The sequence below is a fragment of the Anser brachyrhynchus genome (genome assembly GCF_964034855.1).
Source record: "Anser brachyrhynchus genome assembly, chromosome: 3".
NCBI classification, from domain to species: Eukaryota; Metazoa; Chordata; class Aves; order Anseriformes; family Anatidae; genus Anser; species Anser brachyrhynchus.
Window position 1 is genome coordinate 15,397,113 of NC_137696.1, and position 16,387 is coordinate 15,413,499.

Consider the following 16,387-nt stretch of genomic DNA (forward strand, 5'->3'; position numbering starts at 1 on the left):
CGAGTCAGAAGTTTAATGCGGTTAGGGCGGCGCTTAGGATTGATGATAGGGCGAATATGAACATGAGTGCGTTCATTGCTCTCCTCTGGGTTTATACCAGATTCTAGAGATTGGAAGTCAATTGTAATTAATATACTAGAAGAGCAAGATCCTCATCAGTAGATGGTTATGTAGAGGAATAGTCAGATGACGTCTACGAAGTGTCAGTATCAGGCTGCTGCCTCGAATCCGAAGTGGTGGTCTGATGTAAAGTGGAACTTGATCAGTCGGAAGAGGCAGACGGTCAGGAAGGAGGATCCGATGATTACGTGGAGTCCGTGGAATCCAGTGGCAACGAAGAAGGTAGATCCGTAGACGCTATCGGCGATTGAGAATGGGGCTTCGTGGTATTCTATTGCTTGTAGGGCTGTGAAGTAGAATCCCAGGAGGATCGTTAGGGTTAGGGCGTGGATGGCGTGTTTTCGGTTTCCTTCTGTGATGCTGTGATGGGCTCACGTTACGGTAACGCCTGAGGCTAGTAGGATGGCTGTGTTTAGTAGGGGGACTTCTATCGGGTTGAGTGGTTTAATTCCTGTTGGGGGTCATTGGCCTCCTAGTTCTGGGGTTGGGGCCAGGCTCGAGTGGAAGAACGCTCAGAAGAACCCTAAGAAGAAGAATGCTTCGGATGTGATGAAAAGGATTATGCCGTATCGTAGGCCTTTTTGGACTGTGGGAGTGTGATGGCCTTGGAAGGTGCTTTCTCGTACAATGTCTCGTCATCATTGGAGTATTACTAGGAGTATTGAGATGAGGCCTAGGGTTAGTAGTATGGATGAGTTGTAGTGGAATCACATGATTAATCCTGAGGTTGTGAGTAGGGCGGCGGCTGCCCCGAAGATTGGTCAAGGGCTTGGGTCAACTATGTGGTATGAGTGTGCTTGGTGTGCCATTAGATGTTTTCTTGTAAGTATAGGCTTAGAAGGAGCACGAAGACGTAGGCCTGGATTATGGCTACTGCTACTTCTAGGATGGTTAGGAGTAGTAGGATGATTATTGTTAGGATGGATACTGCAGGAAGGGTGGGTATTAATGCAATGGAGGCTGTAGAGATGAGTTGGATGAGTAAGTGTCCTGCTGTAAGGTTGGCTGTAAGGCGGACTCCGAGGGCTAGGGGGCGGATTAGTAGGCTGGTTGTTTCGATCAGGATTAGTGCGGGGATTAGGGGTGTAGGGGTACCTTCGGGTAATAGGTGGGCTAAAGAGGCTGATGGTTGGTTTCGTAGGCCTGTTAGTAGTGTGGCGAGCCATAGTGGGAAGGCTAGGGCTATGTTCATAGATAGTTGGGTGGTTGGGGTGAATGTATATGGAAGGAGGCCTAGAAGGTTGATTGTAAGAAGTATGATTATTAGGGATGTAAATATTATGGCTCATTTGTGGCCATTTTTGTTGAGTGGGACTATTAGTTGTTTTGTGATTAGGTGAAGGAGTCATGTTTGGATAGTAGAAAGGCGGTTGTTGATTCATCGGTTGTTTGGGGACGGGAATAGTAGGGCTGGGAAGAGTAGGGATAGTAGGATTAAGGGGATGCCAAATAGATTGGGGCTGGAAAATTGGTCAAAGAAGCTTAGGTTCATGGTCAGGATCATGGTGTGGGTTTGGTAGTGAGGGAGGTCTTATTTGATGGGGGGTTGGTTGTGGTGAAGGCTAGTAGTTTTGGTTGGATGAGGAGTGCTAGGGTTAATCAGGTTATAATTATGATTGAAAATCATGGTGCGGGGTTAAGCTGTGGCATATCATTAAGGAGGGGGAAGTCCCTCTTTGGCTAGCTTAAAAGGCTAGTGCTGTTGCATAGCTTCTTAATGATTAGGATGATGATAGAAGGGACGATCAGGCCTCGAAATGTGGGAGTGGGGTTGATTCTACTACAATGGGTATGTAGCTGTGATTAGCCCCGCAAATTTCTGAGCATTGTCCGTAAAAAATCCCAGGCCGGGTGGTAATGAATGAAGTTTGGTTTAGTCGGCCTGGGATTGCGTCTGTTTTAACTCCGAGCGTTGGGACTGCTCAGGAGTGGAGTACGTCTCCTGCAGTAATGATCACGCGGATGGGGGATTCTATTGGGATAACTACGCGGTGGTCAACTTCTAGCAGTCGGAAGTGGCCGTTGGGTAAGTCTGGGGTGGGCACTATGTAGGAGTCGAATGATAGGTCTTTGAAGTCTGTGTATTCGTAGCTTCAGTATCATTGGTGGCCGATGGCTTTTAGGGTGAGGTCTGGTTCGTCGATTTCGTCCATTATGTAGAGGATTTGTAGGGATGGGAGGGCGAGGAGTACCAGGACGATAGCAGGTAGGATTGTCCAGATCAGCTCTACTTCTTGGGCGTCTACAGCATTGGACGAGAGTTTTTCTGTTAGTATGTGGGCTAAAAGGTAGAGAACTAGGCTGCAGATAGCTAGGGCAACGATTAGGGCGTGGTCGTGGAATTCAACGAGTTCTTCTATGATGGGTGATGAGGCGTCTTGGAATCCTAGTTGGGAGTGGTTGGCCACATGAGATGTACAGGATTTTTACCTGTGATTTAGTCTTGACAAGGCTATGTAATTGGTTTACTAACGTCTCATAAGAAAGAAGCATGAGCGGTGAATGCAGTTGGCTTGAAACCAGGATGTGAGGGTTCGATTCCTTCCTTTCTTGTACTTGGACGAAGGCCGGTTCCTCGAAAGTATGGTATGGGGGAGGGCAGCCGTGGATTCATTCAACGTTTGTGGTAGTTAGTTCTGGTTGTAGGACTTTTCGTTTGGCCGAAAAGGCTTCTCAGATGATGAATATTAGTATGATTACGGCTACTATTGAGATTAGGGAGCCGATGGAGGAAATGGTGTTTCATAGTGTGTAGGCGTCGGGATAGTCCGAGTATCGTCGGGGTATTCCTGCTAGGCCTAGGAAGTGCTGGGGGAAGAACGTTAGGTTTACTCCTGTAAATATTACCCCGAAGTGGGCTTTTGCTCATGTTTGGTGTAGGGTAAACCCAGTGAGTAGTGGGAATCAGTGAGTAAATCCTGCTAGAATGGCAAAGACGGCGCCTATGGATAGGACGTAGTGGAAGTGGGCAACTACGTAGTACGTGTCGTGCAGGGCGATGTCTAGGGAAGAGTTTGCAAGAACGATTCCTGTTAATCCTCCGATGGTAAATAGGAAGATAAATCCTAGAGCTCATAGTATTGGGGGGGTCTCATTTGATTGTTCCTCCGTGCAGGGTGGCTAGTCAGCTAAATACTTTGATTCCGGTAGGGATGGCAATGATTATAGTGGCTGATGTAAAGTAGGCTCGGGTATCAACGTCTATTCCTACTGTAAACATGTGGTGAGCTCAGACGATGAATCCTAGGAAGCCGATGGATAGTATGGCTCAGACTATTCCCATGTAGCCGATGGGCTCCTTTTTGCCTGAGTAGTACGTGACTACGTGTGAGATGATTCCGAACCCCGGTAGGATCAGAATATAGACTTCTGGGTGTCCGAAGAATCAGAATAGGTGTTGGTACAGGATTGGGTCTCCTCCTCCAGCGGGGTCGAAGAATGTGGTGTTTAGGTTTCGATCAGTTAGTAATATTGTAATACCGGCGGCGAGTACGGGGAGTGATAGAAGGAGTAGGATGGCGGTAATTAGTACGGATCAGACAAATAGTGGGGTTTGGTATTGTGAGAGTGCGGGGGGTTTTATGTTGATGGCTGTGGTGATAAAGTTGATGGCCCCAAGGATGGAGGAGATACCGGCTAAGTGGAGTGAGAAGATAGCCAGGTCTACTGAAGCTCCGGCGTGGGCAAGGTCACCTGCTAGGGGAGGGTAGACAGTTCAGCCTGTGCCGGCGCCAGCTTCTACAGTGGATGAGGCTAGTAGGAGGAGGAATGATGGGGGGAGGAGTCAAAAGCTTATGTTGTTTATTCGCGGGAATGCTATGTCGGGGGCACCGATTATGAGGGGGACTAATCAGTTGCCGAATCCTCCGATCATGATGGGTATGACTATAAAGAAGCTTATTACAAAGGCGTGAGCGGTAACGATTACATTGTAAATTTGGTCGTCGCCTAGGAGAGTTCCTGGTTGTCCTAGTTCTGCGCGGATTAATAGGCTGAGTGCGGTGCCGACTATTCCTGCTCATGCCCCGAAGATGAGGTACAGGGTGCCAATATCCTTATGGTTAGTGGAAAATAGTCATCGGTTGATGAAGGTGACGGGTAAGATGGCTGAGTGTTGAAGCGTTAGGCTGTAGTCCTTTTTACAGAGGTTTAATTCCTCTTCTTATCGGCTCTGTAGTGAAATTCATGTTGAGTTGCAAGCTCATCGATGCGCACTAGGGTGCGTCAGGGTCTTTGTAGGCAGAAGCCAATTGGTTTAGGCATTTAGCTGTTAACTAGAGTTTTGTGGGATCGAAGCCCATCTGTCTAGGGAGGCTTTAGCTTAATTAAAGCGTCTGACTTGCATTCAGAAGATACAGGTTAATATTCTGTAAGTCTTAATGTGCAGAAACTAAGAGGGTTTAACTCTTATTTAAGGCTTTGAAGGCCTTCGGTTTGGGGTGTTATCCTAAGTTTCTAGACAATGGCATGTATTATTGGGGACAGGGGAAGTAAGAGGATTGATAGTGAGGCAAGGACCGCAGTAGGTGTGCTTGGGGCTTTGCTAGTGTATCATTGTTTTATGTGGTTAGAGGAGTTGGGGGGAAGGGTAATTGTTGAGTGGTATGCGAGGCGTAGGTAGAAGAAGAGGCTGAGCAGTGATAGCATGGCAATTGCCATGGCTGCTGGTGTTATTTCCTGTTTAGTTAGTTCTTGGATGATAAGTCACTTTGGTATAAAGCCTGTTAATGGGGGGAGGCCTGCTAGGGATAAAAGTACTAGTATTAGGGTGGCGTTTAGCACTGGGGTTTTTGTTCATGAGGTTGTGATCATGGATAGGTTAAGGGCTTTGATTTTGTTAAGGGCTAGGAATACGGCTGATGTTATGATTGTGTATAGGTAGAAGGTAAGTAAGGCCAATTTGGGGCTGTAAACTAGGATGATGGCGATTCAGCCTAAGTGGGAGATGGACGAGAAGGCTAGGATTTTGCGTGTTTGTGTTTGGTTCAGTCCTATTCAGCCTCCTAGTGCTGTTGAGGCTAGGGCCATGGCGGTGAGTAGAGCTGGGTCGAGGGATTTGGATGTTAGTAGGAGCAGGGTTAGTGGGGGGAATTTTATGAGGGTCGAGAGTAGCAGGGCTGTTATTAGTGGCGATCCTTGTAGTACTTCTGGGAATCAGAAGTGAAATGGCACTAGGCCCAGTTTAATAGCGATTGCTGCTGTCAGTAGTAGACAGGAGGTTGGGTGGTTTATTTGTGTGATGTCTCATTGGCCGGTGACTCAGGCATTGGTTATGCTAGAGAATAGGACCAGGGCGGAAGCAGCTGCTTGGGTTAGGAAGTATTTCGTTGCGGCTTCTACTGCTCGTGGGTGGTGGGATTTGGCAATTAGGGGAATGATGGCTAGTGCGTTGATCTCCAGTCCTGTCCAGGCCAGAACTCAGTGGTTGCTGGAAATTGTGATTGTGGTGCCCAAGATGAGGCTGAAGGTTATGATTGGGGTCGCGTAAGGGTTCATTAGTAGAGGAGGGGGTTAAACCATCATTTTCGGGGTATGGGCCCGATAGCTTGATTAGCTGACTCTACTAGAAAATAATATAAGGGAAGTATGGAGAATTTTGATTTCTCTTGTGTGGGTTCAATTCCTACTTTTCTAAGGTCAACAGGAAATGAGAGGGCTGTTATACCTCTATGTTCACTTTATCATAGTGACCCTTTGTAGTTCAGGCACATTTCCTTATGTAAGGAGGTAGGCCTGCATAGCAGATAGGTATGCTGATGTGTCAGAGGCACAGAGCTAGTGTGAGGGGTAGGAAGTTTTTTCATAGTAGGTGCATTAGTTGGTCATATCGGAATCGTGGGTATGAAGCTCGGACCCATAAGAAACCAGAAGATAGTAGGAGGACTTTTGTGGCTAGGATGACGGGGAATAGTTCTGTGGGTGGCCCTAGGGCGCTTGGGTTTAGGAATATGATGGCTGTAAGTGTATTTATTAGCATAATGTTCGCATATTCAGCTAGGAAGAATAAGGCGAAGGGTCCTGCGGCGTATTCAACGTTAAACCCTGAGACTAGCTCAGATTCGCCCTCTGTGAGGTCAAAAGGAGCTCGGTTTGTCTCTGCTAGGGTGGATACGTATCATATTATTGCTAGGGGTCATGAGGAGAAAATGAAGTATAGAGGCTCCTGTGCGACGGCAAAGGAGCTGAGTGTGTAGCTTCCGCTTAGTATGATTATTGATAGCAGGATTATGGCCAGTGTCACTTCGTATGAAATGGTCTGTGCTACTGCCCGTAGGGCTCCGATTAGTGCGTATTTTGAGTTCGAGGCTCAGCCTGATCATAGGACTGAGTAGACGGCTAGGCTTGACATGGCTATTAGGAAGAGAACTCCGAGGTTTAGATCTGCTAGGGGAAATGGGAGTGGTAGTGGTGCTCAAGTGGTGAGGGCTAGGACAAGGGCTAGTATTGGTATCAGAATGAATAGAAGTGGGGAAGAGGTAGAGGGTCGGATGGGCTCTTTGGTAAATAGTTTCAGTCCGTCCGCAAATGGTTGAAGTAGGCCAAAAGGCCCGACAACGTTAGGGCCTTTGCGGGATTGTATGTAGCTTAGGATTTTCCGTTCTGCTAGGGTTAGGAAGGCTACGGCAATCAGGATTGGGATGATGTATAGGAGGGATATAATGAGGCAGCTTAGTGTTGTTATTTGAATCATGGGTGAAGCTAGGGAGAGGATTTGAACCTCTGGGGAAAGGGCTTAAGCCTTCTGCACTTGCCGGGCTCTGCCACTCTAGCTGGTCCTTTTCTAGGATTGAAAGTGGTGGGGGAAGGCCCTCTTCACGGTTTAGTTGGTTTCACTGCTTAGAGGGGGGGGGCGTGCTTGTGGTATTGGCCCCACTTTCCCGGTCCTTTCGTACTGGGGAGAGTGTGTCATAGATAGAAACCGACCTGGATTGCTCCGGTCTGAACTCAGATCACGTAGGACTGTTAATCGTTGAACAAACGAACCCTTAATAGCGGCTGCACCATTAGGATGTCCTGATCCAACATCGAGGTCGTAAACCCCCCTGTCGATATGGGCTCTTGAGGGGGATTGCGCTGTTATCCCTGGGGTAGCTTGGTCCATTAATCAATTATATTGGGTCTGGTCACTGTTAGCACTTTGAGGGGTAGCTCTAGGTAAAGAGGTATGGTCTTGTTTTTGGAGGATTTGTTCTCCTCCAAGGTCGCCCCAACCGAAAAATATCGACCAGGCTCTGCGATGGTAGTGGCCCCAGTGGGGTTGATTGAGGATTCGCGGTGGTCGTTGATTTTTAAGTTCCACAGGGTCTTCTCGTCTTATGTTCACATCCCCGCTTTTGCACGGGGAGATCAATTTCACTGATTATCTGTGAGAGACAGTTAAGACCTCGTTTAGCCATTCATACAAGTCTCGATTTATGGGACAATTGATTGCGCTACCTTTGCACGGTTAGGATACCGCGGCCGTTAAACCTAAGTCACCGGGCAGGCATCACCTTCAATACTTGTTTAATTTGCTGAAGGCTATGTTTTTGGTAAACAGTCGGGCCTTATTAATTTGCCGAGTTCCTTTCACAGATTTTAATCGCTCTTATAGGCGCTCCTGAGTCGGGTTAACAGGGTTAGTTAATACGTGGTCTTGTAGGGGTTTTTGTATCTGTCTAGGTCTGTTAATAATGTTTCTATGTAAGCTTGCGCCGTTAGAGGGGTGTGGCCCTGAGTTACTTATTTTAGCATTAATTCTCCTATATTCATAGGTTGACCTGTTTGTGATAAGGGAATCATCTTATTTTGGTATTTTTAGGTGGTGGAGCTTTGACGCACTCTTTTTTGATGGCTGCTTTAGGGCCCACGGTAGGATCAGTAGTAAGAATTATCCGCTAGTCGAGGTTGTGTCCTTTTTTAATGGAGCTGTCCCTCCATTAAATAGCTCTTAATCATCTCATTAGGGTTCAGGATGTCCGGTAGGGAGGATTAAGGGGGAACTTAGATTCGTTTCACAGGTAACCAGCTATCACCCAGCTCGGTTGGCTTTTCACCTCTACTGACAAGTCATCCCACTCTTTTGCAACAGAGACGGGTTCGCTCTCTTTAACTGCTTGAAAGTAGCTCGCTTGGGTTTCGGGGGGGCAAACTTTAGTTCACTTTGCTTGGTTGTTCTCGCTAAACCATGATGCAAAAGGTACAAGGGTTGATCTTTGCTGTCTGTCGCTTTGATTGTTTCACTGCTATTTCATCTTTCCCTTACGGTACTGGGGTCTCTATCGCGTCTAAGTGTCTTTTCTATCGCCTATACTAAGACTGTAAAATGCTTTAGTTTAATTAGTTTAGTAAATTCTTTAGTTTTGGTGTACTATTTGTGTGGTTGAGCTAGAGGGGGGGCTTCAAGACGATCCGGTCTAGTAGATATCTTTCAGGTGTAAGCTGAGTGCTTTGGTGTTATAGCTACGTCTTGATATTCTAAGTACACCTTCCGGTACACTTACCTTGTTACGACTTACCTCATCTTCAGCGTATTTATGGTATTAGTTATGTGGGATGTGGCTTTTGAGGAGGGTGACGGGCGGTATGTACGTGCCCCAGGGCCGGCTTAAAGTAGGCTCTATTGTCCCACTTTACTGCTAAATCCGCCTTCCAGAAGTGGTTTCACGCTTCTTTCCGTGTGCCCTATGAATAGGGAATGTAGCCCATTTCTTCCACTCCATAGGCTATACCTTGACCTGTCTTATTAGCGGGGTGCTATTGTGTCCACTGTTGTGCTCTCATTCGAGGTGGGCTGGCGACGGCGGTATGTAGGCTGTGTTGGCAAGGGGTGGTTGGGTTAATCGGGGATTATCGATTGTAGAACAGGCTCCTCTAGGTGGGTTTGGGGCACCGCCAAGTCCTTAGAGTTTTAAGCGTTTGTGCTCGTAGTTCTCTGGCGGATACTTCGGTAAAGTAAGTATCAAGATTTAGGGCCAGGCATAGTGGGGTATCTAATCCCAGTTTGGGCCCTGGCTTTCGTGGGTTTAAATCAGTCGTTAGTTCCTAAGATCATCTTAATGGTGTGTTTAGGTGCATCTTGGGCTTATGACAGCTCAGTTGCATTTTGATCTTAGTTAGCTAGGATAGGCATTTTACCACTCTTTACGCCGTGTCAATAGGACGGTTGATTTGGGTTTCTTGTATGACCGCGGTGGCTGGCACAAGATTTACCAACCCTTGAAGTTAGGCTGTTGCTATAACTAAGTCAAGTTTGCACTCATTGCTTAATGTTAATTACTGCTGAATACCCGTGGGGGCGTGGCTTAGCGAGGCGTCTTGGGCTACTACTTGGGTGTGCCTGATACCCGCTCCTCAAGGCCTGTATGGGGGTAGGTGGTCGAGGGCGTTTACACTGGGGCGCGGATACTTGCATGTATATATTTAGCAAAAACCAACCGTAAGGTTAGGACTAAGTCTTTTGTCCGCAGGCATGTTTTATGCCATCTTGGCAACTTCAGTGCCATGCTTTGTGTTAAGCTATGTGGACGGGGGTGTGGTTAGCTGATAGTTGAGTGGTGAGTGAGAGTGAAGTATATGAAATTATTGCTTGTGTTTACTATTTTTAGTACTGGAGTTTCTCTAATAAGTTTAAGTTATTTTGTATGTGTTTGTGTGTATATGTACATCGTTCCGATGATGTCATGGAAGGGATGATTAATGGAGTTTTAGAGGTAGTTTGCTGGGATTGGGCGATGAAGGTTTATGCTACATGGTGGTTAGCGAAAGTTTACTGGTTTAGTTTGTGAAGCGCAGGGGTTGCGCTTAATGATTTGTTGTTTTGTGCTATGTCCAACGAGCATTCATCCAATAGCCCCATTTAACCCGGAGGGTGGAGGTAACATTAACTGAATGTGGTCAAAGTGCATCAGTGTCAGGATGATTCCCCATATACGCCAACCGTCTCATCGAGGGACCCTTGAAATATAGGATAGGCCGTGAGGCAGGTGTGTCCAGGCTTAGATTGTGGGACCCCCGAGATCACTGGGAATAGCCACCTGTGAGGTAACCCCGGAAAAAATAAGAGGAACCAGAGGCGCCAAAAAGCTGGAACATGCCGCGATTACGCATTGAGAAGGTGAAAGTACTCACAGATGCCACTTTGAAGGGCAAGGAGGGGTGAGTGAACCCAATGGATGGCCCTGACCGAGGAACCAGAGGCGCAAAAATGTGAGGAGGGCGAGGGGTTTAGGGGGAACGTATGGGCCTGAAGCTAGTCATACCGGACATTATGTGCAACGGGTTGCTGATTTCACGTGAGGAGTACGATTAATAAATCCGTCTGATACGAACTGCATGAGATATGTGGTGGAGAGTTGTTGTTGGAGCATGTCCTGTGAGCATTCATTAAAATGGGGTCTTGTTATGCGCTTGAGTGGAGTTGTATTGGGTGTTGTGGGGTATGGTCCTAGAACATTCATGCCGGGTGGTTTGGTAGGAGTGTGTTTAAGGGTTTAATGGCCGTGTACATGTATGGGTTTAGCACCTGCTTATAAGATAGTCCGTATATAATGTATATTACTGGTACTATAGTATGTATGTATATGGGGTATATAAATTTATGCACGAATATGCATAACCAAATACCCCCGCCTCGGGGGGGGAGGGGGGGGGGGTTAAGCATAATGGCATAGATGGGGTAGAATTATTGGGGGCTTGCGGTTAGTTCCTGTAGTTGAGAACAATGGCGGCTTTTCGAGCCGCAGGCCTCGGGTAGTGTCCGGGCAGGAATAATGACTTATTTTATGTTTTTTTTAGGGATTTGCTTTGCGGTGGGTGTTTTGGGTGTGGCGTCGAATCCTTCGCCGTATTATGGGGTTGTTGGTTTGGTGTTAGCGTCTGTGGCGGGGTGCGGGTGGTTGCTGGGCCTTGGGGTTTCGTTCGTGGCTTTAGTGCTGTTTATGGTGTATTTGGGGGGTATGCTGGTGGTGTTTGTTTATTCAGTAGCTTTAGCAGCGGAGCCTTTCCCTGGGGCTTGGGGGGATTGACGGGTGATTGGATGTGCAGTAGCGTTTGTGGCAATTGTTTTTGGGGGGTTGGTGTTTGGGGGGTTTATGGGGGCTTGGAAGTTCGGGGTTTCTACTGTGAATAATGTTGGGGTGTTTGTTGTTCGGTCGGATTTTAGTGGAGTTTCCATGTTTTATTCACATGGGGCAGGGATGTTTTTAGTGGCGGGTTGGGGGCTGTTGTTGACTTTGTTTGTTGTATTGGAGCTTGTGCGGGGGTTGTCGCGGGGTGCTATTCGGGCGGTTTAGGGGTTAGGGTCAGAGAATAGTTTATTGAAAATGCCAGCTTTGGGAGCTGGAGATAAAGGTTTGAGTCCTTTTTTTCTGAGTTTGGGGTACTCTAAGAAGTGGTAAGTCTTCAATCTTTGGTTTACAAGACCAATGTTTTTATAAACTATTAGAGTATTTAGCAGTTGAGTATTTTGTTTTCTAGGGCGCTTGCGGCGGGGAGGAGAAATAGGAGGATAGTGAAGTAGGCGATTGAAGCGAGTTGGCCGATGATGATGAATGGGTGTTCGACGGGTTGGCTTCCTACTCATGTTAGGACGAGGAGGTCGGCGACTAGTACTCAGAATAGGAGCTGGGAGAGTGGTCGGAATGTTATTGCTCGTTGTTTTGATTTGTGCAGGAATGGGATTAGGAATAGGATCAGTACGGAGGCGGCCAGTGCTAATACGCCTCCTAGTTTATTTGGGATTGAACGTAGGATGGCGTAGGCGAATAGGAAGTATCATTCTGGCTTGATGTGTGGTGGGGTTACTAGCGGGTTTGCTGGGGTGAAGTTTTCTGGGTCTCCCAGGAGGTTAACCGCTCATGCTTCTTTCTTATGAGACGTTAGTAAACCAATTACATAGCCTTGTCAAGACTAAATCACAGGTAAAAATCCTGTACATCTCATGTGGCCAACCACTCCCAACTAGGATTCCAAGACGCCTCATCACCCATCATAGAAGAACTCGTTGAATTCCACGACCACGCCCTAATCGTTGCCCTAGCTATCTGCAGCCTAGTTCTCTACCTTTTAGCCCACATACTAACAGAAAAACTCCGTCCAATGCTGTAGACGCCCAAGAAGTAGAGCTGATCTGGACAATCCTACCTGCTATCGTCCTGGTACTCCTCGCCCTCCCATCCCTACAAATCCTCTACATAATGGACGAAATCGACGAACCAGACCTCACCCTAAAAGCCATCGACCACCAATGATACTGAAGCTACGAATACACAGACTTCAAAGACCTATCATTCGACTCCTACATAGTGCCCACCCCAGACTTACCCAACGGCCACTTCCGACTGCTAGAAGTTGACCACCGCGTAGTTATCCCAATAGAATCCCCCATCCGCGTGATCATTACTGCAGGAGACGTACTCCACTCCTGAGCAGTCCCAACGCTCGGAGTTAAAACAGACGCAATCCCAGGCCGACTAAACCAAACTTCATTCATTACCACCCGGCCTGGGATTTTTTACGGACAATGCTCAGAAATTTGCGGGGCTAATCACAGCTACATACCCATTGTAGTAGAATCAACCCCACTCCCACATTTCGAGGCCTGATCGTCCCTTCTATCATCATCCTAATCATTAAGAAGCTATGCAACAGCACTAGCCTTTTAAGCTAGCCAAAGAGGGACTTCCCCCTCCTTAATGATATGCCACAGCTTAACCCCGCACCATGATTTTCAATCATAATTATAACCTGATTAACCCTAGCACTCCTCATCCAACCAAAACTACTAGCCTTCACCACAACCAACCCCCCATCAAATAAGACCTCCCTCACTACCAAACCCACACCATGATCCTGACCATGAACCTAAGCTTCTTTGACCAATTTTCCAGCCCCAATCTATTTGGCATCCCCTTAATCCTACTATCCCTACTCTTCCCAGCCCTACTATTCCCGTCCCCAAACAACCGATGAATCAACAACCGCCTTTCTACTATCCAAACATGACTCCTTCACCTAATCACAAAACAACTAATAGTCCCACTCAACAAAAATGGCCACAAATGAGCCATAATATTTACATCCCTAATAATCATACTTCTTACAATCAACCTTCTAGGCCTCCTTCCATATACATTCACCCCAACCACCCAACTATCTATGAACATAGCCCTAGCCTTCCCACTATGGCTCGCCACACTACTAACAGGCCTACGAAACCAACCATCAGCCTCTTTAGCCCACCTATTACCCGAAGGTACCCCTACACCCCTAATCCCCGCACTAATCCTGATCGAAACAACCAGCCTACTAATCCGCCCCCTAGCCCTCGGAGTCCGCCTTACAGCCAACCTTACAGCAGGACACTTACTCATCCAACTCATCTCTACAGCCTCCATTGCATTAATACCCACCCTTCCTGCAGTATCCATCCTAACAATAATCATCCTACTACTCCTAACCATCCTAGAAGTAGCAGTAGCCATAATCCAGGCCTACGTCTTCGTGCTCCTTCTAAGCCTATACTTACAAGAAAACATCTAATGGCACACCAAGCACACTCATACCACATAGTTGACCCAAGCCCTTGACCAATCTTCGGGGCAGCCGCCGCCCTACTCACAACCTCAGGATTAATCATGTGATTCCACTACAACTCATCCATACTACTAACCCTAGGCCTCATCTCAATACTCCTAGTAATACTCCAATGATGACGAGACATTGTACGAGAAAGCACCTTCCAAGGCCATCACACTCCCACAGTCCAAAAAGGCCTACGATACGGCATAATCCTTTTCATCACATCCGAAGCATTCTTCTTCTTAGGGTTCTTCTGAGCGTTCTTCCACTCGAGCCTGGCCCCAACCCCAGAACTAGGAGGCCAATGACCCCCAACAGGAATTAAACCACTCAACCCGATAGAAGTCCCCCTACTAAACACAGCCATCCTACTAGCCTCAGGCGTTACCGTAACGTGAGCCCATCACAGCATCACAGAAGGAAACCGAAAACATGCCATCCACGCCCTAACCCTAACGATCCTCTTGGGATTCTACTTCACAGCCCTACAAGCAATAGAATACCACGAAGCCCCATTCTCAATCGCCGATAGCGTCTACGGATCTACCTTCTTCGTTGCCACTGGATTCCACGGACTCCACGTAATCATCGGATCCTCCTTCCTGACCGTCTGCCTCTTCCGACTGATCAAGTTCCACTTTACATCAGACCACCACTTCGGATTCGAGGCAGCAGCCTGATACTGACACTTCGTAGACGTCATCTGACTATTCCTCTACATAACCATCTACTGATGAGGATCTTGCTCTTCTAGTATATTAATTACAATTGACTTCCAATCTCTAGAATCTGGTATAAACCCAGAGGAGAGCAATGAACGCACTCATGTTCATATTCGCCCTATCATCAATCCTAAGCGCCGCCCTAACCGCATTAAACTTCTGACTCGCCCAAATAAACCCCGACTCAGAGAAACTCTCACCGTACGAATGTGGATTCGACCCACTTGGATCTGCTCGATTACCATTCTCAGTCCGATTCTTCCTCAGTAGCCATCCTGTTCGTCCTATTCGACCTAGAAATCGCCCTCCTACTCCCCCTGCCATGAGCCGTCCAACTCCAATCCCCCCTAATGACCCTCACCTGAACTGTAGTGATCCTCCTTCTCCTAACACTCGGACTGGCCTACGAGTGAATTCAAGGGGGCCTAGAATGAGCAGAATAACAGAAAGTTAGTCTAACCAAAAAGATAGCTGGTTTCGACCCAGCAGATTACAGCCAACCCTGTAACTTTCTTATGTCGCCCCTACATTTAAGCTTCTACTCAGCCTTCATTTTCAGCGGACTAGGGCTAGCCTTCCACCGAACCCACCTAGTATCCGCCCTACTATGCCTTGAAAGCATAATATTATCGATATTCGTAGGCCTATCAATATGATCCATCGAAAACCAAGTCTCCTCATTCACCGTGGTACCAATTCTCATGCTAACCTTCTCAGCGTGTGAGGCGGGCACAGGCCTGGCCATCCTAGTAGCCTCCACCCGCACACATGGCTCCGACCATCTACACAACCTAAACCTCCTGCAATGCTAAAAATCATCCTACCCACAATCATACTTCTTCCAACAGCCCTGCTGTCTCCACCAAAATTTCTATGGACTAACACCACCTTATACAGCCTCCTAATCGCTGCCCTAAGCCTACAGTGATTAATCCCAACCTACTACCCCTACAAATTTTTATCCAACTGAACAGGAATTGACCAAATCTCATCCCCCCTCCTAGTACTATCCTGCTGACTACTCCCACTCATAATCATAGCAAGCCAAAACCACCTGCAACAAGAACCCCTACAACGCAAACGAATCTTTATCTCAACCTTAGTCGCAGTCCAGCCATTCATCCTACTAGCCTTTTCCACCACAGAACTAGCACTATTTTACATCTCATTTGAAGCAACCCTCATTCCCACCCTAATCTTAAACACCCGATGGGGGAACCAACCAGAACGCCTAAGCGCTGGCATCTACCTGCTATTCTACACGCCAGTAAGCTCTCTACCCCTGCTAATCACAATCATACACCTATACGTGAAAATTGGCACCCTGCACCTGCCAACCCTACAACTAACCCACCCAACCCTATCCACCTCATGGACAGGAATACTATCAGGTCTAGCACTGCTCATAGCATTCATAGTAAAAGCCCCACTATACGGCCTACACCTCTGACTGCCAAAAGCCCACGTAGAAGCACCCATCGCAGGCTCAATACTCCTCGCCGCCCTACTACTAAAGCTAGGAGGATACGGAATTATACGAGTCACTCTATTTATGGGCCCACTGTCCAACCTCCTGCACTACCCCTTCCTAACCCTGGCCCTATGAGGCGCCCTAATGACTAGCTCAATCTGCCTACGACAGACAGACCTAAAATCACTAATCGCTTATTCATCCGTTAGCCACATAGGCCTAGTTATCGCCGCAGGAATAATCCAAACCCACTGATCATTCTCAGGGGCAATGATCCTAATAATTTCCCATGGACTAACTTCCTCCATACTATTCTGCCTAGCCAACACAAACTATGAACGTACGCACAGCCGAATTCTACTACTCACACGAGGCCTACAACCTCTCCTACCACTCATAGCTACCTGATGATTGCTGGCCAATCTAACAAACATAGCCTTACCCCCAACAACAAACCTCATAGCAGAGCTAACCATTATAATCACCTTATTCAACTGATCTGCCTTCACGATCA

General features: G+C 47.3%; 2 long non-coding RNA genes across 2 annotated transcripts in view; one reads left to right on the forward strand and one right to left on the reverse strand.

Moving 5' to 3' along the window:
* Positions 1-1,831: 1,831 nt before the first annotated feature.
* LOC308193027 overlaps positions 1,832-16,387 on the reverse strand; it is a 34,422-nt gene continuing 19,866 nt past the window's right edge. The window contains exon 2 of the long non-coding RNA XR_013949323.1: positions 1,832-8,387. This is a non-coding gene — a long non-coding RNA (uncharacterized lncRNA). The remainder of the gene's footprint in view (positions 8,388-16,387) is intronic.
* The window catches only part of LOC308193025, a 471,820-nt gene continuing 463,814 nt past the window's right edge, over positions 8,382-16,387 (forward strand). Inside the window, exon 1 of the long non-coding RNA XR_013949321.1 lies at positions 8,382-11,946. This is a non-coding gene — a long non-coding RNA (uncharacterized lncRNA). The remainder of the gene's footprint in view (positions 11,947-16,387) is intronic.